Genomic DNA, 22,447 nt, shown 5'->3' on the forward strand with positions numbered 1-22,447 from the left:
TGCTCAACTTCAGTTCATTTTTCCAAAATCCTCCTGCACATCATTTCTTATGGAACAATAGTATTCCATTACATTCATATACCATAGTTTGTTCAGCCATTCCCAGTTGATGGGCATCCCTTCAATTTCCAATTCTTTACCACCACAAAAAGAGCTGCTATAAAAACGTTTTTGAGCATGTGGGTCCTTTTCCCTTTTTTATGATCTCTTTGGGATATAGACTTAGTAGTGTTATTACTGGATCAAAGTGTATGCACAATTTTATAGCCCTTTGGGCATAGGAACTTCTGATTTCTTTGCAGCTTATAGGCTGAGTTGCCTAGAGCACTCAGACTAAAATCAGTGTTTCTGGTTCAGAGGCTAGTTCTCCATCCATTATACGATGCTGTCTCTCTTGTATATAAAAGACATGCAAGTTAATTTTTGGAGGGGATACTAGCAGTTGAGGAGTACAAGAAAAAGCCCTGTGTAGAAGGTCTGTCCTGAGCTAAGCCTTAAAAGAAAGCTAGGGATTCTAAAAGGCAGAATTATAAGAATGCTTTCCTGGTAGGGGGAGTAGTTTGTGCAAAGACGCATAGGCAGAGATAAGGAATAGCAGGTTGGCCTGTTTGATTTGGAAGAAGAGTAAGTGAAAGGGGAGAGCAGTGTTTAATAAGCCTGGAAAGGTAAACTGATGAAGGGCTTTAAATGGCAAGCAGGGGAGTTGTATTTATTATTGAATCAAGAGGGACACACTGAAAGTTGTTATTGAGCAGAAGAGTGATGTGGTCAGATCTATACTTTAGGTATATCCATTTGGCATCAGTGTGGATGGTGGGTTAGAGATAGGGGAAACTGGAAGCATTGAAGCTCTGCTGCCAGGTGATGAGGGACTCTGCAAGGGTGGAGGACTTAGGAATGAAGATGTGAGGAATGCAATCCAAACAATTAAACTCTATGGCAGCTTTGAAAAACAGGAAAATTGAGGGGCCTTGAGATTCCTGCCTCTCTGATACAATGAAGGCTAAAAATCAGGACTTTAAAAAAAACTACTTTCTTCTTGTAGAATAGAATTATACCTCAAAAATCTCAGTTGATTTAAATGGGAGAGTATTTGTAAGTCTGATATACCTACCCTAATATTATTGTATCTGAGGTGCTCTATAATACAGGTACCTAAAGAGAGAGAAATTCATTGTGTATCCATGTTGAGGGTTTATCTCATAGATGCACAAAAATTAGCTCTATTTAATTGCATTTCGAATTGGTTATTATGCCATTGTGTTAACAATGTGTAATATTTTCATTTTCTTGCCTTTCTTAATTTCCCTAAGATTTGTTGCAAGGCACCTTGTTATCACCCAGAATAACTTGGTTTCTAGCTGGGTAATGATTTTCTTCACATCCTCATTTCCTCATCCTTCCTAGGTAGGAATTGTATTATTATATTTCCCATGTCTTGAGGTATGTGGAGATTCTAGGCATTGAGGGGTGGTATTTTATTCCTCCATTAAAATTCCAATCATGCTATTACTATAGTTTGCACTAGAAGAAGTCATAAAACAAGGGAGAATGACAACAGACTGTCAACATGGAACGTGAACAGTCTCATTTGCCATGACCTTGATGTATAAATCAGAATTCTGTAATTACTTCAGTATCCTGGACTCACAAGGAAACTGGTAAAATGTACAGTGATGTTAATTGATAGTCACTGCTGTATTTAAGCCTCATGCTGCAATTATTTAGTCTTGGTAACAAGAAGTGGACTGTAATTTTCTTTCTCCTTTGCTAATAATTCACTGTGTAATTCTGGGCTAAGACTAGAAACTATTGTAGTTTTAAAACTATTCATGAACCTACTGAGGTTTTGTCTCTGCACATAATACAACCAGTTTACAAGCACAGTGATTCTGGAACATCTTGTACAGTTTGAAATACCAATTTGGAAATGGATTTGAAATGACATATGTAATCTGAAATATAATATTCTTATTAGGAAGGGTGATACCCAAGATTATTAAAATGATTCCCAGCATGTGTGAATTGTGGAAGAAATTTTTCTTTTTCTCTAAATAGGTTTTTTATGGTTAACATTTTATATTAGAAAGTCAAAATACTGAAACAATTGACAAAATTGGGACAAACCCATCTCAGCTATATTATAATAGAAGTGCCTGGAAGGTAAGAACATGTATAAAAATGTTGACATCATATATACACAGGCAAGTTTATATTGGCAAATTAGTTAATATTGCACATCTATAAAGGAAAAGATTCATAATTTTGGTCTTAAAGAATTGCGCTTTGAGTTGCCATCTTGGTCTGAAATTAACCTAAAAGATCTTTTCATTCAAAATAACCCAGTAAATACTCTAACTCAATTCAAAGTATTCCTCCATAGTACTTGTGACTGAAAGAAGATTAATATGGCCGGTTCAGATGACTGGAATAATGTTATCCTGGTTGGGATATCTGCTTAAATGTTGAATTATTCCAGTGTTGGGGGTGGGAGAAAGGTTTGGCTTGGTTAATAAATATTATGTTGTATTCCTTGTTGTATTCCTCAAGTAGAATATATTCTTGAGACAAGGAACCATCTTAATTCTATATTTATATTTTAAGCACCCAGTACATAGTAAGTGCTTAAAAAATGCTTGTTGGTTGGTATATACCGTTCAGCTACTACCAACTATCCATTGGTTTTGTTCACAAAGTTAGCAAGACAGGTATAACTTAAAAAAAAAAAAGATAACCCAAATCTCAAGAACCGTTTTTATAATGGTAAAAAAGGAAGCTCACACACGTTTGTTACATGCACATTTTGCATTATGACAGTACCTTTATACTTGTGATTTTCGTCTTTCCTGCTTGCCTTCCTACAAGGCTATTAGAGATTCATTAGAGACTTTTGCAGTCTTGAAATGGACTCTAGGAGTATCACCAGAGACTTGACTTTATGATCAAATCCAGCAACCAGAACCTCTTCATTTTCCTCAGTAATGTTCAGGTTGACATCGTTGAGAACAAAAGTAGTGATTTTTTTGTTGATTTTAATTGAGTTGATCTTAACTGAGCTGGACTCAGACACACTTCTCAATGGTAGAAGTAGACTCCTTGGCTTCCACATCTACTTTCCCCAATACCACCCCCCCTAATCTTTCCTAACATTAATTTTCTTTGCATGAGATGTTCCTTCAAATGGAACAGCCTTCAGGACAGTGTCTAAATGGGCTTTTTTTTTTTGTTTTTTTGTTTTTTTGTTTTGGCTAGGCAGTGGGGTTAAGTGACTTGCCCAGGGTCACACAGCTAGTAAGAGTCAAGTGTTTGGTCTGAGGCCGGATTTGAACTCAGGTCCTCCTGAATCCAGGGCCGGTGCTTCATCTACTGCGCCACCTAGCTGCCCCAAATGCTTTCTTGTACGATTTTCTTGCTCCTTTGGGTCTTCTGTGGCTGCAGAGTTTTCTAGAGGCATGAAGGCCATAGCACTGACTCCTGCTGCCACCATCTTGGTTAAGCAAAAAGTCCAAATTGTCTTTGTTTTTAAAAAGATTTACATTTTTGAGAAATCTATAACTTCAGTAGAAACTGAGTCTGAGATAACTGAAATAGAGACTAGATGAAAATTCACTTCTATGAAACAAGATTAAGTGACCTATTTAATTCCCAGCTTTATGCAAGTCATTGGCAATTCTTGGGAGAAAAAAGCAGAACTAAATAAATTAACATGGGCCAGAGATTATAAAGGGGTTGTTTGGTCTACTTAATCCACTCTCATTTACATGAGAATAATAAATATGGTAACTATAAATCTTTTCTATTTATTAACCTACTTACACCTAAACTTGTATTTCTGAAGTAATTTTGCATTTCTATGTTTATGTTTTTAATTAAGAGGCAGCACAGTGGGGTTACATAGAGAGTTGGTCTTGGAGTCTGGGAGACTGGGATTTAAGGCCCACTTCTGATTTACATTTTTTTTGACTCTGGACAAGTTACTTAATTTTTCCCTTCTTCAGGCAACTCAGTGCCCCAGGCCAATTTGCCAGTGTTGCCAGTGGTTGGTTGGATAGGTGGGAGTTATGTACCCCAGTGAAATCACAGATTTGGACTTTTATTAAAAAAAGAAATTATTTTCTATGAAAAAATAGAAGAAAATAATCTGAGTCATGCAAACAAAAATTTGGGATCCATTTCGGACTGATTCTTTTCACAGCTGCTTTGTTTTTCCCAGAATTGCAATGTTAGCATTAGAAATTATATCATAGTTTATATAGTTGAATTTGTGCCTCCAGATCCTCGCTGTAGGTATTTGACAAGTGGCTGTCCAGGCTTTACTTGAAGACTGCCGTTAAGGGGATGGTCCATTCCTCTTTGGGAGAGCTGTGATCATAAGAGCATTTTTCCTAAATGTTCTTTGCAATATACCCCTTGCTCCTGATTCTGCCATTTGGGGCCAAATGGATCGACTGTCTTCTACATCTAACAAATGGTATCCCCACAGGTACTCTAAAACAATTTTTATGCTTCCCTCTACTCAGTCTTCGTTATTCTGGAGGCCTCCTTCTTAAAGTTTTTTAGTTTTTCATTGCCCTCCCTAAGCTATGCAGTTTTACTCGTTAAACTCCCCTTTCACTGAACTCTCCTTAATCCCCTCTCCCACTCCTTCTTATACCCCAATCAGGCACTTTGGGCATTTTTTTTTCAGTCAGCCTCTAAGAAAAAGTATGGAAACCACATTGAGGAAAAGGAAGAAAATTTATAGTAATGACATCCCAAAAATGTGCAAAAAACAGAAAAACCTTCTAAAAATCATTTCATTGAATTTTATGTCAGGTAGATTTCAATACATTGGATTTCCTAGAGAAGTAAAGACACAACATCAGAACTTTATAAAGTCTGGTAGAGATTTAAAACAAATCTTACTTAATTTACTAATATAACCCTTTGTCTAAATGCAATTAACTTTAAAAAAAACATTATTTTAAATTCCTTTTGCATTACAAGAGAAAATTAAACAAATTCATGCCTTAATCTTTGGGATTTAAAAATTAAAGAAGATCACTTTTAATTTTTAATTGAGATATTGTAACAAATAGCTCCTCTAAAGTCTTGCTTAGATGTCTCTTTGTAACATACATGTGACTCTGGCTTCTTGAAGTTTATGCCAGTAGAATATAAGCGAATATAAGCTCTTGGAAAGTATTACTAAGCTTTCAGAATTTTATGGATGGGCCTGACAATGGGTCTCTTTTGCCCAAGGACTAGCCTGGCTTCTTTCAGAGAGATTTAGCACTAGGAGACTGGACATCAGGCAGCAAACTACTTTTTGACTATGTTAACTTGGAGAGAGTATTTGGTAAGGTGCAATCATGAGTTTGTGTTTGGAGTTGGGACTGGAGGATAATGGTATGATTTCTGTTGAATAATGTTATGATTTCTCTCATGGAGGTGGTACCTGTGTTAGTAAAATCGGGGGCCTATTGACGTACTGGTTAAAACAGGTTTGCAAATGTCCCTTCTTTGATTTCCTTGGTTGAATTCAAGTTATTGTATAAGAGTTTTGCATTTTCAAAGTAGGTAAAGCTTACTTTTTTAAAAAATAAATTTATTTATTTTTAGTTCCCAACATTCAGTTCAATAAGATTTTGAGTTCCAAATTTTCTTCACATCTCTCCCCTCCCCTTACCCCAAGACGGTGTGTGATTTGATATAGGCTCAACATATACATTCATATTAAACCTATTTTCACATTAGTCATGTTGTAAAGAATTAGAACCATTGAGAAACCACAAAAAAGAAAAAAAAGAGAGAGCAGATAATATGCTTCGATCTGCATTCAGATTCCATTAAAACTTACTTTCTTTAAAAAACAAAGCATATGAAACTGCATCATTATTTATTCATCCACTTGTTTATATAAAAATATTCATTAAGCAATAATGGTTTGCAAAGAACTGTTTCAATCAGTCAGCAGTCATTTACCAAGCACTTACTATATGCTAGGCACTGTTCTAAGTGCTGGTGATCCAAATACCAGCAAAAAGGGAAATAGTCCCTGCCCTGTAGGAACTTACATTCTAATGGAAGACAGAACATAAAAGGGAGCTTTTGTGGGGAGTGGGATAGGGAGGAGGAGGGAATGGTGGCAGAAAGAATGCAGCCTGGCTAGTCTGAGCCAATCCTCAAAATGGAGGTTCCAAGACAAACTTACAGTGGGAGAAAGGAGTTGCTTAATCAGTCATGGTCCTTTTCAAATATAAGGAAACGGAGGCTCAAAGAGTTTTGGTTCTACTGTTGGTACTACCATAGCTAGTAAGTGGTAGAGTCAGAACTGGAAACCAGACCAGCTAGTATCACGTCCAGCGCAGGCAGTATTACACCATGATGGTATGTGGCCATAATAACTTTGTTCTTCGTCGGTACTGTGATTGGCTTGGTTTTAATCCATTAATTTCATATCTTTTGGTTTTTATCTTGGATTCTGCCTAGATCATAACACTTTAGAACCAGATATGTTGTAATATTTCTCCTTTTCTCTTCTGTGGTGTCTCCCATGGCACTGGACATAAATAACAGGTAAATGCTTTTGGATTGATTCTGTTGATATAAGGCATTTTAGTCATATAGAAAATAAAAATACTGCTTCAGTTTATTTTGTCCACTTCTTCAGATGGCTTTCTGTCTGTGAATGTATATTTTCCAAATTCTGGTTTTAGACCCTGCATCTTTTACCCTCATTTTAAATCATTAGGGGAGGAGAGTTATAGTCCTGTTTGAAATTGTTTAAATGCTTTTTCTTTAGAAGGATTTTTTTAAATGGCATCCTCAAAAGCAGATATTTTATAGAATGAAGCAAACTTTAAGTGCATGATGTAGTGAAAAGGATGCTAGAATTTTTTGTAGAAGCAAAGAATTTAAAGTGGATGATCCTAAATTGTAGAATAGCCGAGCAAATCATGATATATGAATGTAATGCAGTACTCTTATAGACTAAGAAATGGCCAATATGAAGAATTCAGAGAAACTTGGGAACACTTGTATGAAATAATGCAGTGCAAAGTAAGTAGAACCAGGAGAAAAATTTATAACATCACCAAAATAGTGCAAAGGAAAGCAACACTGAAAATCTCAGAACCGCAGTTAGTGAATGCAGTGGCCATTTGTGACTTAGGAGCGCTTACTGGGAAGCATGTTTTTCCCCCATCGGTTAAAAGGTCGGAAACAGTAGGTGTGGAATGAAGTTTTCAGATATGGCCAATGTGTCGTTTTCCTTTGCTTGATTAACTGTATATTTTTGTATATAAGGGAGAGCTCTTGAGGGTGGTGAGGAATCATATGGAATTGACAGTGATGTAAAAAATAAAGAATATAATTTTTTTTAAAGTGCTAAACATAGAGCCAAAGATATGGATTCATAGACACTTAATAACTGTGACCATGTTCAAATCACTGAACATTTCAGAGCTCCAGTTTTTTCATCAGTAAAATGAACATAATAATACAGCGGCGGTGGCCTGTAGTGAATGAATGAATGAATATAAAGCATTTGTTAAGTGCTTGTTATATGCAAAGCACTGTGCTAAATGTTGGGGAATATAGTGTTAAGTAAAGTAGTATCTGCTTTCATGGTGCCGATATTCTACTGGAGGAGATGATACATAGAAGGTTTTAGCTGCAAGTCCCATAGAAAGATCTCATCGTCTGTAGGATATGTCAGCAAAACAGATGTAATGCCTCTTCTTGACTCTTATTTCCACTGATAACATCATATACGTTTCCGATGTTGAACCATTTGAGTGACAAGAACTTTTTTTTTTGAGTCTTTAAAAGATATGATTATTGTACCCATGGCAGCATTTGCAAGACTGCATCTCCACAGAGGTTCTGATGCTGTAGAAATTTGGCTTGGAAGCATTGCTAAGGGTCCTAGGATGTATCCATCATAGTCTCAGGAGAGGTGGTGGTGGTGGTGGTGGTGGTTTGCCTTTCCTGGCACCTGCTATGTCTTGTCTCTCCCTCAGGGTGACCTGCTACTTCAACTAGACTGGCTTGCTATGTGTAGTAGCAGTTGGTGAGGGTAGCTGGCCCCTTGTCCATAGGAGCCCTCTCTCTGAATGATAGATGTACAGACTGGAATGGAAGTAAGACGGTGGTCTCTGGTGATTCCATTCTTGAGGATCTGGCTATTGGTGACAGTTGGTCAGCAGTTGTAATTAGTGATGAAGAAGTTGAGCTTTTCCTTCTCCCCCCTCCCCCGCCAGAAACAAGTTTTATTAAAGATCTGCCATATTGCCAGTCTCTTGAGGAATCTAGGAGTCTGTAAGTATTGGCTAGATTCTAAGAATGAGCAATGGCTAAATTTTAGGAATCTGAGCCAAGAGAGGTAATTTTTTGGGGTGGGGTGGGGCAGTTGGGGTTAAATGACTTGCCCAGAGTCATACAGCTACAGAGTTGTGTGTCTGAGGCTGTATTTGAACTCAGGTCCTCCTGACTTCAGGGCTGGTGCTCTATGCACAGCGCCACCTAGCTACCCTGGGCTTTTTCTTAACAGTGAGTTTTACCCTCATTGGTGGCTATAGAAGCTAGGCTAGAAGCAGGTCTATGGTTTGGGGAGCACTGTTATTCCCATGGGTCTTAAGTTCAGGGCTGTCTTTGTCAGGGTTGAGTAGAAATAGTCATCAAGGTGATGATGGTGACAATTTTATCTTCCTAGAGCATGCTGCCTTCTGTCTCTTCTTCAGGGTCCCTTGCTGCTTCAAATACTACTTGAAGTTGGTGGATATGAGCTTAAGTCCTTGCAGAGACACTTTTAAGCTCTGTTACTATGGGGGGAATGGCTTAATTTCTCTGAGTCTCAGTTTTCTCATTAGTGAAATGAGAACAATCATGCTTGTATTACCTAGTAGGCAGGATCATAGAATCTACATCATAGAATTCTAGGTACCATAGAAATAGTATACTCCAATACATTTACTTTACACACGAGGAAAATGAGAACCAAACTGGTCAAGCATCTTGTCTGAGATCAGTAAGGAGCAGAGCTGGCACTGAAGCCGGTGAAGTGAGCTCTCCAACTTCAGATCTAATACTCTTTTCAGCACTCCATTCTGCTTCACAGAGTTCTTATGGAGAGAACGTTTAAAGAGCCATATAAATGTCACCTCTTGCTGTTCTTGTTACATACTTCATGTATATAATGTGAGGAAAATGCTTTATAAACTGTAAAACACTACGTAAATGTGAATTGCATTATTATTATTAGTGGTAGTCAGAGAACATTTCCCATTACAAGAAGAGCTTCACCTCATACATCTGAATTTGTCTTTTCTGTGTTGATTTAGAGGAAAACAAAACTCAGGAGGCACACTACCAATGTCTGACTCTTTTAAGATTTTAAAAATCAAAACGAAATAAAATTTGATCCTTCCCATATGCACAGACTATGTCCTGGGCCTTGCAATGCGTGATGTAGAGGAAATCACACTCAGCTTTGGAGCCTGAAACCCTGGGTTCAAGTCCTGGTTCTGCCACTTAATGTTTATGTTTCTGTGGGAAGGTCATTTGCTGAGCTTCTGGTTCTTCATCTGTCAAATGGGAATGATACTTCCAACCCCTGCCTTATTAAGAGGAAAGACAGTGAAGGAAAAAACGTCATAAACTGTAGAGCTCTGTAGAAATGTGATCAAGGCAATGCAGATTCTGCTCTTTATTTCTAGAATGTTTGAGAAGGTTGTGAATTTGGAAAACAGTAATAACTTATATTTATGAAGTGCTTTAAATTTTGTGAAGTACCTTCCTCATAGCAACCCTGTGAGGTAAATAGTACAAATATGCTTATTCTTACTTTTTAGTTTCCAAATCTGAGGCTGTAAGAGGTTAAAAGAGGCAGCTACGTGGCTCAGGGGATAGAGAGCTCAGCCTGGAGTCAGGAAGACCTGAGTTCAAATCCAACCTCAGATGCTTACTAGCTTACCCTGGGCAAGTCACCCAACCTTGTTTGCCTCAGTTTCCTCATCTGTAAAATGAACTGGAGAAGAAAATGGCAAACTACTCCAGTATCTTTGCCAAGAAGACCTCATGGGCAATATTAGCATGCTGTGCCCACAGAGTCAGGAAGAATTAGACATGACTGAATGACTGTACAACACAAAGATTAAAAACCACTTGATCATTTAATAAGTGTTCATTGATTGATTGATTGATTGATGATCACACAGACTAAATAGACTTAGACCAACTAGATCCCAAGATGGAATGAGCACATAACCTAATGATTCTGAGAACAAAAGCCTGTGAGGTTACATTAACCTATTAAATCAGATGGTCCTTCCCTTATGCTTAACCATCCTTCTGGGCAACCATAAAAAGACCTGCAATTTCTGTCACTTTAATTCCCACAGACATCCCAAAATACTAGATTTACAAAGCCATCATTAATAATTTACAACATCACAGTAACAATTGGGTATCACAATCTCCTATAGCATTAAAATAAGAAGCTATGCTTTGATTGGCTCCTCCTCCAAAAGAGTTTTGATCAAGAAGATACTTACATGTTACATAAGATGATCAAGCTATTAATTGCAGCTCTTCTCAATGACTCTTAATGAATGTTTATTGATTGATTGATTGTTAGTGGGTTAGAGTTAAGGACAGGGATTCAACTTGTAATTTCATTGATATATAGAAAGCTTGCAGATGAGGAAATTTCTTCTACTAATTATTGCCAGTTATTCCTCTGCAACCTGTAATTTCAGAGACTTGCCTAGGGCCCTAAGAGTTTAGGCAGGTAGCCCTAGATCATACAACTAGTATGGCAGAGGTAGGTCTTGATCCCAGATTTTCCTGACGTCATGGTCCACTGCCTACCTGTGAATGGTAGTTATACTACATGGTTTAATGTTTACAAAGTACTTTTTCTCCAAGCAATATATGACTTTGGTAGTGAGGCTGAGATTAAATGATCTGTCCATGATCATACAAGATTAAAGCTAGGAATCAACCTAAACCCCCTATTCAAGTATGACACTCCCCACTATAACATTTTGTGGTGTGTGTGTGTGTGTGTGTGTGTGTGTGTGTGTGTGTATTATTTCAATTTTTCCTGCTAAGGAGCCTGATTTGTAAGAGGAACTCAGGGCCTTGCCCAAATTTATACTGCTATTAAGAGTCGAAACTTAGTCATGAACTATTAAACACCAAAGGCGCTTTTCAGTACATCACACTATTTTTCTTATCCATACAGAATAGAAGCATGATGACTAAGTCATAAAATTTGTGTGTTTCTGGTTTGCTAAAGGTTTTGGGGAGAATTGTAGTCAGTGTAGGGAGATTTAGCCTAGGGGCCTGGGTACTTGGAGCACTTGACACTCAGCCTGAAGGGTTTATGATATTCAATGAAAGCATTTCCCACACAGATTTCAATCACTGGAAGAAGCAATCTCTCCATACATCGTGAGGGTGGGCTTGTTTTGCCATTGAATTTCTTTCTTTCTTTCTTCTTTTCCCTTTTCCTGTGACTCTGGTGATATATTGCAGAGAGATTTAATGAATATATTTTCATCCACACTTATTTGATTCATGACCCTGTGGCTTATGTTTCATAGTTACCTTTTATATCTTTTGAATTATTATGTATCATAGAACTGAATCAATAAAAAACAGAACATGAAGAAAAGACCCTGTTTAACATTTCAAGGGAGATGGAGTAATGCTATCCATAAATATTTATATTTTACTGGGAAGAAAATGCCGTTTTCATTTGACATTCAAACAAGTTAACTGAGAGGTTCACCATTTGAGGGAGAAAGATAAGCCTTTTTTTTTTATTATTCCTTTAAAAATTTATAGAATCTTAGAACTAGAAAGACCTTGGAGATTACCTGGTCTTATTTTGTGGATTAAGAAACTGAGGCCTGGATCTGTTAAGGGGCTCTTTCAGTGATATAGGACTAATATTTGGAAAAGCTAGAACACAAGCCACCCGATTCCTAGGCCAAGGTACTTACCATGATATGTATTGCCCTCCTTCAAAGGTCATTTGAAAGAAAAATGTAGACGGAAAAACTGCTTTTTTTGCTGTTGTTCAGTCATTCATTCGTGTCTGACTCTTCATGATCTCATGGACCATAGTACAGCAGGCCTTTATGTCCTCTACTATCTCTCAAAGTTTGTCCAGTTTCATATCATTGTTTCCATGACACTATCTATCCATCTCCTCTTCTGCCATCCCCTTCTCCTTTTGCCTTCAGTCTTTGTCAACATCTGGATCTTTTCCAGAGAATCCTATCTTCTCACTATGTGGCCAAAGTATTTAGGCTTCAGCTTCAGTATTTGACCTTCCAGTGAATAGCCTGAATTAATTTCTTTGAGTATTGACTGATTTGATCTCCTTGCTCTCCAAAGGACTCTCAAAAGTCTTTCTCTAGCAATACAATTCAAAAGCATTAATTCTGTGGTGCTCAACTTTCCTTGTAGTCCAGCTGTCGCAGCCAGACTTTGGTACTGGAAAAATCATAACTTCGACTCTACAGACCTTTGTCAGCAAGGTGATGCCTCTGCTTTTTAGTGTTCTGTCCAGATTCACCATAGCTTTCCTTTCAAGGAGCATTTTTCAGTTTCACGGCTAGAGTCGCCATCTGCAGCAGTCTTGAGCCCAGGAATATAAAATCTGACACTGACCAATATAAAATCTGACCATTTCTTCTCCATCTATTTGCAAGGAAGTGGTGGGACCAGTTGCCAAGATTAGTATTATTTAGGTTAAGTTTCAAGCCAGCTTTTATACTCTCCTCTTTTACCCTTATTAAGAGACCTTTTTTTTTTTTTTAAGAGACTTCTCCTGGTAACCTTAATTCTGGCTTTTGATTCATCCAGCCTGACATTTTGCATAATATCCTCTGCATATAAGTTAAATGACTAAGGTGACAGTGTACAGTCTTGTCATATTCCTTTTCCAATTTTAAAGCAGTCAATTGTTTCATGTTTGGTTCTAACTGTTGCTTCTTGGTCTGAATACAGATTCCTCAGGAGACAGGTAAGACGATCTGGTACTCCCATCTCTTTGAGGACCGGTCACATTTTGCTGTGATCCACAGTCAAAGGCTTTAGTGTAGTCAGTGAGGCAGAAGCAGACGTTTTTCTGGAACTCCCTTGCTTTGTCCATAATCCAGCGAATGGTGACAGTTCGGTTTCTAGTTCCTCTGCCTCTTCTAATACCATCCTGCTGGTATGGTAATTCTCAGTTCACATATTGCTGAAGTCTAGTGTGCAGAATCTTAAGCATCACCTTGTTGGCATGAGAAATGAGTGCAGTTGTTCAGTGATTTCAGCATTCCTTGGCATTGCCTTTTTTTTTAGGAGTGGGATGTAAACTGATCTTTTCCAATCCGGTGGCCACTGTTGAGATTTCCAAATTTGCTGGCATAATGAATGCAGTACTTTATCAGCGTCATCTTTTAGGATTTTCAATCGTTCAGCTGGAATTTCTTCACTTCCACCAGCCTCATAGTTAGATATGCTTCCTAAGGCCCACTTGACTTGATTCTTCAGGACGTCTGGCTCTAGATCAATAACCATACCATCATGGTTATCAGTGATGTTAAGATCTTTCTTGTATAATTGTTTTGCGTATTCTTGCCCCTCTTCTTAATCTCTTCTGCTTCTGTTAAGTCCCTACCATTTTTGTCTTTTATCATGCCCTAAAATGGGCATGAAATGTTCCCTTGATATCTCTAATTTTCTTTTTTTTTTCTTATGTGAGGCAATTGGGGTTAATAGTGACTTGCCCAGAGTCACACAGCTAGTGAGTGCTATGTGTCTGAGGCTGGATTTGAACTCAGGTCCTTCTGACTCCAGGGTCAGTGCTCTATCTACTGCACCACCTAGCCGCCCCATCTCTAACTTTCTTGAAGAGATTTCTCATCTCTCCCATTCTATTATTTTCTTCTTCTATTACTGTTCTTTTCATTGCTCATTTTTAAAAACCTTGTCTCTCTTTGCTGTTCTCTGAACTTATGCATTCAGTTGGATGTATCTTTCCCTTTCTCCCTTCCCTTTACCTTTCTTTCTTTCCTTACCTATTTGTAAAACCTAGTCAGATATCATTTTGATTTCTTGCTCTTTTTCTTTGGGATTTTTGTTGTTGTCGCTGCCTCCTGTACAGCACTGTGAATTTCTGTCCATAGTTCTTCAGGCACTCTGTGTACCAGATCTAATCCCTTAAATCTATTTATCACTTCTACTTCATATTCATAGGGATGTTATTTAGGTCATACTTATACAGTCTGATGGTTTTCCCTACTTCAATTTAAGTCTGAATTTTGCAATAAGAAGCTCATGATCTGAGTTGCAACAGACTCTTAAGTCTTGTTCTGATTGTATTGGGCTTCTTCACCTTTGGCTGAAAAGCAAATAATCAGTCTGATTTCAGTATTGACCATCTACTGATGTTCATGTGTATAGAGTTGCCTTTTGAGTTGTTGGGGGAAAAATGTATTTGCTATGATCCGCAAGTTATCTTGACAAAACTCTATTAGACTCTACCCTGCTTCATTTTGTATTCCAAGGCCAAACTTGCCTATTATTCCTGTGATCTTTTGATTTCATACTTTAGCAGCCCCATACCCTATGATGAATAACTTTTTTTTTTTGCATTATTTCTAGATGTAGGTCTTCATAGAACTGAGCAACTTTGTCCTCTTTGTCATCAGTGGATGGAGCATTAACTTGAATTACTGTAATGTCAGATGATTTGCCTTGAAGTTGAACGGAATCATTCTGTAATTTTTGAGATTCCACCCCAGTACTGCTTTTCTCACTCTTTTATTGACTATGAAAGGCTACTCCATTTCTGCTAAGGCATTTTGCCTGCGTAGTATATGTAATGATCACCTGAATTAAATTCACCCATTTCTGTCCACTTAGGTTCACTGACACCCAAAATAATGATCAATCTTTCTACCTCCTGTTCAACCACATCTAGCTTACCTTGGTTCATAGATCTTCCATTCCAGGTTCCTATGCTAATATTGACCTTTATAGCATTGGACTTTTCTTTCATCACCAGACACATCTGCAGCTGAGTTTAGTTTTTTTTTTTAACTTTGCCCCAGCGGCTTCATTGGTAGTAGAGTTACTTGTAGTTGGTCTCCCCTCTTCCCCATTAGTGTATTAGACACCTTTGGACCTTACGGGCTCATCTTCTGATGTCATCTGTTTTATCATTTTAATACTGTGCATTGAATTTTCTTAGCAAAGGTACTGGAGTGGTTTGCCGTTTCCTTCTCCTGTAGATCACTTTTTAACAGAACTCTCCACTAAGGGTAACCCTCCATGGTGTAGATGATAATTTCATTGAGATGTGTAAACTCCTCTGTCACAACAAGGCAATGATACAGAAGGAGAATACTATCCATGAGGTTTCCTTGGCAAAGATACTGGAGTAGTTTCCGTCCAGAATTCTCCATTGTGACCTGTCCATCTTGAGTAACCCTGCCCAGCATAGCTCATAGTTTCATTGAGCTGCTCAAGCCTCTCTGTTATGACTAAGCAGTGATCCAGGAAGGGAAAAACTGCATTTAGATCCATTTGATTACCAAATAACATGTTGACAATTTGCATAAACCTAGTGCCAACTAACCCTTTGTCTTCCCAGGAAATGACCAAGGAAAACATGGATACTTGAACTCTAGCAGAACAATGAGTAGCTATAGTTGCCTTCAACACTCAGCTCAAATGCTGTCTTCTAAATGAAGTTTAAACCTTCCTGCATCCCTCTCACCCTTCCCACCTTCCACCCTGCATCCCGCCTGTGCTAGCTCACATGCTCCAAAAAAATGTCCTGTATAGTGTATATCTCCTTTATATGCAGTACTCATGTCTACGTGCTTCTAACCCTTTAGAATAGACTTCTCTTGAGGGCAGGGATAGTTTTGCTTTTGACTTCATATCCCCAATACTTAGCACAGTGCCTGCCACATAGCTAGCTAGCATTTATGTAGTGCTTTAAGGGTTCCAAAGGATTTTCCATATGTTGTCTCATTTGTTAGTAAGTAAACACTTAATAAATGCATGTTAATCAGTTGCTCAATTGTTTGATTGAAAGGGGGTGAAGCAATTTACTGTAGCTCACTTGACCTCTGGTTCCTTATCTCTAAAACAGGAAGTTTGGCCTAATTTATTTCTGCAGTTCTTCCCCACATGTGATTCAGTGACTTGATGCTTTTCAGGTAGAGAAAGGAGAAAGACCAACTAGTGAAGAGAATCCATGAGCTTATCAGTTTCTAAGTAATCTGAAGGCTGTTGTGTGGATACACCTGTGAACTCCATGAGGACAGAAATATAGTGTCTTATCTAAATTTTGTGTCTTTCTCCCATGCCTAATTAGTATTTGATACATAGTAGTTATTCAGTAAGTGTTTATTTGATGGATGAATTATTGTACATAACTTAAATTTGTGTTGATTTTTTTTGTTTTTTGTTTTCCCTCTGCATTCCCTAGTAAGTTGCTCTCTAACAGCCATTGTTTAGTAAAAAAAAAGTATAAAGATTAAAAAAAAGTTTAGCAAAAGTAACTAACATAAGAAAAGTCTGTTATATGGAGGGTTCCACACTCATAGTCCTTTACCTTCCCAAAGAAGTAGGAGTGTGGCATGAGCCTTCTCATCCACTGTATCTTCTTTTAATCTAACCTTGGTCAATATAATTTCATAGTGTTCAGTTTTGAATGCTTTGATATTTTAGTGGTTGGGAATGTTATTTTCCTAGTTCTTCCACACTTCATTTTGTAGCAATTCATATGTCTTCTGATGTACAATCTCAAAAATTGAATTTCAAATGGTAGATGTATTCTTGTAAATAAAATTTTTGTAAATTGATTCATGTTTTGAATAATTCCCTATTTCTTAATGGTTTTCATTCTGTGCTATGCTTGAAAATTTCTAAATCTGCCATTTTGGACTATGCAGGTATGGTAGGCCTTTGAGGGATGAAGAGCGAAAGGAGTAAGCATTTATTAAGCACTCATTGTGCTGAATGCGGTACCAATATTATCTCATTGGATCCTCACAACAACCCTGTGATGTAGATACTATTATCCCCATTTTATAGTTGAGGAAACTGAGAGAGCTAGGGGTTAAATGACTTGTCCATAATCACATAGTTAGGAAGTGTGTAAGATTGGCTTGAAGTCATTTTTTCTTGCCTCCAGGTCCAGTGTCCCATCTGAAAAGAGTAGTATACTTGACTTTGCTTATAATCTCCTGTGAGACCAGAGTGGCATAGTCAGAGCAGCTAGATTTGTAGTTAATTGTGGGAGGAGAAGAATATACAGTTAGAAGAGGGCCATTAATCAGTCAGCGAGCATTTATTAAGCCCCCTTTGTGTGCTAGAAACTATGCTAAGGATGCAAATACAAATGAGAGTAGTACTTCCCCTCAAAGAGTTTATGTTCTGTAGTTCAGAGAAACGAAAGAAGATGGAGACTAAGAAAAAGTCATTGGATTGAGCAAGAGAAAGGTGACAATGAAGTGAAGAAAGGAAAGGCCTGTAATTCTTGTGGTGATCTACACAGAAAAAGCAAAGTTGAGATAAAAACCCAATTTTTAATTTTATTTAACAATACACCAATGAGGGCTTTATGACATAGAAATGTCTCGACATACTTGTTGGGAAGTACTCCCTAGAGGAATCACTATTTAAAATAGTACTGAGTTGAGTCCTTTAAAAAAAATGAATTGTTAAGTAATGTTGAAAAATCACCCTTTAGTTTATCTGTTTTGAGATTAAGTTCAAATTTTTATAGATTGAGTTTTCTTGAAACAGGGCACTATCCTAAAATTAATAATATATCAGCAATCTGTGATTTTGTTGGGGGTAGTATTCCTTTGACTAATATAAAGTACAGCCTCTCTTTATGTAATAGTCTTCCAGATGTTTACTAAGACCAAAACATTCACCATTTGTTCAATCTGGGGATCAGTCCCCTCCACATTCCACTAGGATGATGTTCAAAATAAGTAGACCTGTATAGCCCATCACCATTTTTATTTTTAAAAAATATAACTGAACTCCTTAAGGAACAGTGTTATTTTAAGTGTCAGTGTGTTAGGAATGTAAGAGTGCCATGGTACAAGTTGTAGACTATAGTTATGTTGATGCATTATGTACTTTTATTTCATTCTGGTTCTGACTGAATCCCGGAAAGCTGAGTCATGCATCTGGGAGTTCTGTGTTATTCTTAAGGTCTTTCATTAGGCGTAAGTGCTCCAGGCCATTTGGGGTGCTTTGAATATTGATGTCTGCTTAAAATTGTAAGATTTTTTTGAGGTGATGAGAGATTGGATTCTAGTCTAAACTTACCGTTTTATAAAGGAAGCAACTGAATTCTAGAGAGAGATCCCTTAACCCAGATTGTCGTGAGTAAATGGCAGATCTGGCACTAGAACCTCTACCATGAACTACTTCTGTAGTTTTGGAAACAGAGGAGAGTCACTTTACAATCCCTGCATTTTTGTTTTTCCACCATATCCAAATCTACCATAATTGTAATCTTCACTAACCTCCTCAATGGGGGGGGGGAGAGGGAGGGGAAGAGCACTATAAAAATTATAAAATTATGAAAATTATTTTAGAAATCATAATGCATAAAAATTATTAAGAAATGTATGCTTGTGAAACATTATTTCCAACCCAGCAACCATAATGCTATTATTTGATAGAATCTTTTAGTTTCTCATAAGTACTGGAGTCACCATTTTTGGTTGCCTAAAGCAGCCTTTTCACATGAAGCCAAAACAATCAATATTAAATTATGACTGTGGAGGTGGTAGGCTTCAAGGCTGCAGATAGAGCATAGTAGCATTCAGACCTTTACCAGCATTTCCTGCTTTTATTGGATGAATCCCCAAGAGAATGGCTTAGTTTTCTAAAGAAATGCTTGTCTTCCATTACCTACTTCATCATTGAGTAGCTGGTATTGAAAATGAAAGAACTGAGATGAAGAAAATTCATATATTTTCACCTGCACTGGAATGTTCCATTATTTGCTCTCTAACCTGCCATTCTAGCTTTATCACAATTCCACAAAGGCTATAGAGTAATGCCTACGCCTGCCCACCCAGGATGGCTTCATGTAGACTTCTTTATATCAAGCTGGACTGGTTAATTTAATGTACCTCTCAAATATGGCTTTTGTATTCCCACATCTAAACCATTGTTCATGTTTTCTCCCTACCTAGAGTGCCCTCCCCACTCCTTCCTATCTACCTAAATTATTATTCTAAATTATTTTTTCCTTCATTTTCTCCCTTTGATTGTTTTTATGTATTTCTTAGTCAATAAACTCAAGCATCTGCTAAGTGCTAGGCACTGTGCTAAGCACTGAGCATACAAATATGGAAAAAGAAAGACAGTCCCTGCCCTCAAGGAACTTATAATCTAATGGGAGAGGACAGTACACAGAAGGAAACTGAAAAGGGAGAGAGGTGAAGCAAGTAGAGAAGTAAGAAATGTCCCAGAATGGTACTTAGCTTAGCTCCCTCCTTGAATGTAGGTTTCATAGTTCATGGATTTATGCTTCAATCAGAGGGGCAGAGGATAGTGATGAGATGGAGTACTGACTGATGGGATCTTGTGGGATGATGAGAGTTGAATGAGCTTCCGGAGGGGCATGATGGGGAAATCAGAGATGTCCCAGAATGGTGCAGCCAGATAGCACTCATTTATATATTTCAAAGATGTGTGACTTTATCCTTGGCAGAAGTCCCCTCTGTCAATGTAAGTCTCAGCTTTTCTACATCTTAATAGACAATCTTTATGAGTTGATGTGTCAGTAGTGATAGTGGAAAAATCACCTGATTGCCCATCTTTTAGTGATGAAGCTCTCAAAAGGTAGCTGGTCATTGATAACACACATTCAGTCCAGTGCTGTCCGTGTACTCAAAACCTTTATTTAGGTCTACTAGAGATTGTATTCCATTGCCATAACTTTCAAGATCAAGGAGTCATTTCCATGCCACAATGAAGCCTCAGAGTAGGTCTTCCATCTGATCTTACCCATTTAGTACAGATTATTTTCTTCCTGGTATTATTAAATTGGTAGCTCCTTATTAAGCACCTTCTATGTACAAATCAATTCAGCATACGCTTATTGAACATCTATTATGTGCAAGGCAGCATGTTTTCTTTCTCCTGGTAATTAACAAGGAAATAGGACCCTGCATTATTAACAAGTTGAGCTTTTGCTTTTAAAAAGTGTCTGGTGTTTTTTTTTTTCCCCCAGTGTACATTCTCTTCTTTCTCTTTGCTGTGTGTGGGAATGTTTATTAACTTTAGCACAAGCTTAACTTTTGGTCACTAAAACAGGGTTAGGGTTGCTTTCTAGGCACTTAATATGTTGGTTGATTGCTTGTGTAAATAAATCCACAGACTTGGATTTGACTCTCTTGTGGGCCAATTAGCTTTTCTTTTTTCCTTTGATTCGACTGCACCCCTGTCTCCTAAACTGAGTGTCAGTGGATGAGAATGAACTTTTTCATGATTTGAAAAACAGCACATAAGAGTATGTCTTACTGACAAGAGGTTTTACTATTATCATATTTAGGTGAGAAGTTGAATGCATTTATCATGGCATTTAATGCTTTAAAAAGTTATAAACTTAAAAATGGACTTCTTCCTGATACTCAGGTATAATACCTATTACTTAACCTTTGAAGTAGATAATACTAATAAATTTTCATTTAAAAAGTATTTATTAAATACATATGTTCTGGGTAAGGTCTAGGTATAAAAGAAAACAGCCCCTGAAATAGGGGGATTTTCATTTTACTGGGGACTCCACCATGCAAGCAGACACATCAGTGCGAAAAAATGCTATATATGAAATAATTTGGGGAGAGCACTAATAATTGGGGGCATCAGGAAAAGCGTTATTATGTAGGAGAAGGCATTTAAGATGGGCCTTGAGGGAACCTTAGGGGATTCCAAGAAACAGATGAATAAGCAGTACATTCCTGACATGGAGGGACAACCTCTCTGTGCAAAGACATGTAGGTAAGAGATGGTGTGTTGGATATGGGGAAGGGTAAGGGAACTAGTCTGGTTTGGAACATAGAGTATATAAAGGAGAGGAAAATGGAAAGAGAGGTTGAAGCCACAGTAGTAAGGCCTTTAAATCCCACACAGAGGGCTTGTGTTTTATCCTAGAGGCAATAGAAGGCACTGAAGCTTTCTCCGCAGAGGATTGATGTGGTCAGACCTGTGTTTTAGCAGTGTAAATTTGGCATCTACCTGGTGGATGGATTAGAGAGTGCCAGGACTGGAAAGAGAACCAAGTAGATAGCTATTGGTATGAGAAAAGTGATGAGAACTGAAGCAAGAGTGTTGTTTGTAGACAAATATAATTATCTCTAATAATAAGATATCATAGCATAATTGATATACCATGCCATAGTTGAAAGAAAGGAATTCTTGCGAATAGAGGCTATGTGACTTTGGGGAAGTTCCTTAATCTCTCAGTAACCATGTCAGAAGTGGGACTTCTGGCTTAAAGGTTGCTGTCTAATTTGATCTCACATTGCCTTTAATAGGGTATGATTATGTCCCCCCAACTAGAGGAATTAATGTGGCTTGTTGCCATATGATAGATAAGTAGCAAAATGAAAGTAGTACTTTGTCTTTTAGACCACACACATGGAATCTAGCCTTCTAAGAATTTTTTTTTAATGTTGTTGTTGTGGTTGTAGTTGTTAAAAATATTTTCTGGAATTTGTCTATTGGCTTTTCCTCCCTAAAGGACGTGAGGAAACCTAGTGACTTTACTCCTGGATTTCAAACCTCCCCAATTTAATTCTATAAGCAAATGGCTTTGCCATTTGATTTCGTTGGGTGGTCTGTATCTAAGCATGGACTTTCCTGAAATTCCTGTGATTCCCGTCTGGTGTCTGCCTCTGTGTGTCTCTCTCAGTCTCTCTCTGTCTCTGTCTCTCTCTCCGATTTATCATAGTTCCTCAGTGAGATTTTCCTTAAAAATATAAAACTTTAACCATGGCCATTCTTGGATCAGTCTGGTTAAATTTACATATAATAAACAGGATCCTCTCACTTACTCTGGCTTTGGCACTGGAGGTTAAAACATGAAAAAAATCTGTACTATCAGCATGCTTTTGTCTAGGATACCCCATTGGAAATGGGATAGATGTGATAAACATGTTAGCTTTTGACTCTTGTTCTAGTTCAGTCTTTGGAAATCCTGATATATTTTTGAGGTTCTCATCTCTCTGTTGACTTAAAAAAAATAGTGATGACAAAGTTTGAAAAGTAATTGGAGCTTTGAAATCCCAAATTCCATTCATTCATTTATTTGTTTTCTTCAGTGATTCCTCAGATTCTGAGAAGTACATTCACTCAAGACAGAAGAGGCTTCCAACTGAAGAAAAATAATTTTTGAGTGATTAAGTAAGTGCTT

General features: G+C 37.6%; 1 protein-coding gene across 1 annotated transcript in view; it reads left to right on the plus strand.

The window, feature by feature from the left end:
* Positions 1-22,447, plus strand: part of TLN2 (talin 2) — a 575,966-nt gene that overhangs the window by 274,506 nt on the left and 279,013 nt on the right. Inside the window, 1 exon segment of the mRNA XM_078151184.1 lies at positions 22,356-22,437. The gene's annotated coding sequence lies outside the window, so the exon portion shown is untranslated.

Source organism: Phascolarctos cinereus, unplaced genomic scaffold (assembly GCF_003287225.1).
Source record: "Phascolarctos cinereus isolate Bilbo 61053 unplaced genomic scaffold, phaCin_HiC Scaffold_3;HRSCAF=262, whole genome shotgun sequence".
NCBI classification, from domain to species: Eukaryota; Metazoa; Chordata; class Mammalia; order Diprotodontia; family Phascolarctidae; genus Phascolarctos; species Phascolarctos cinereus.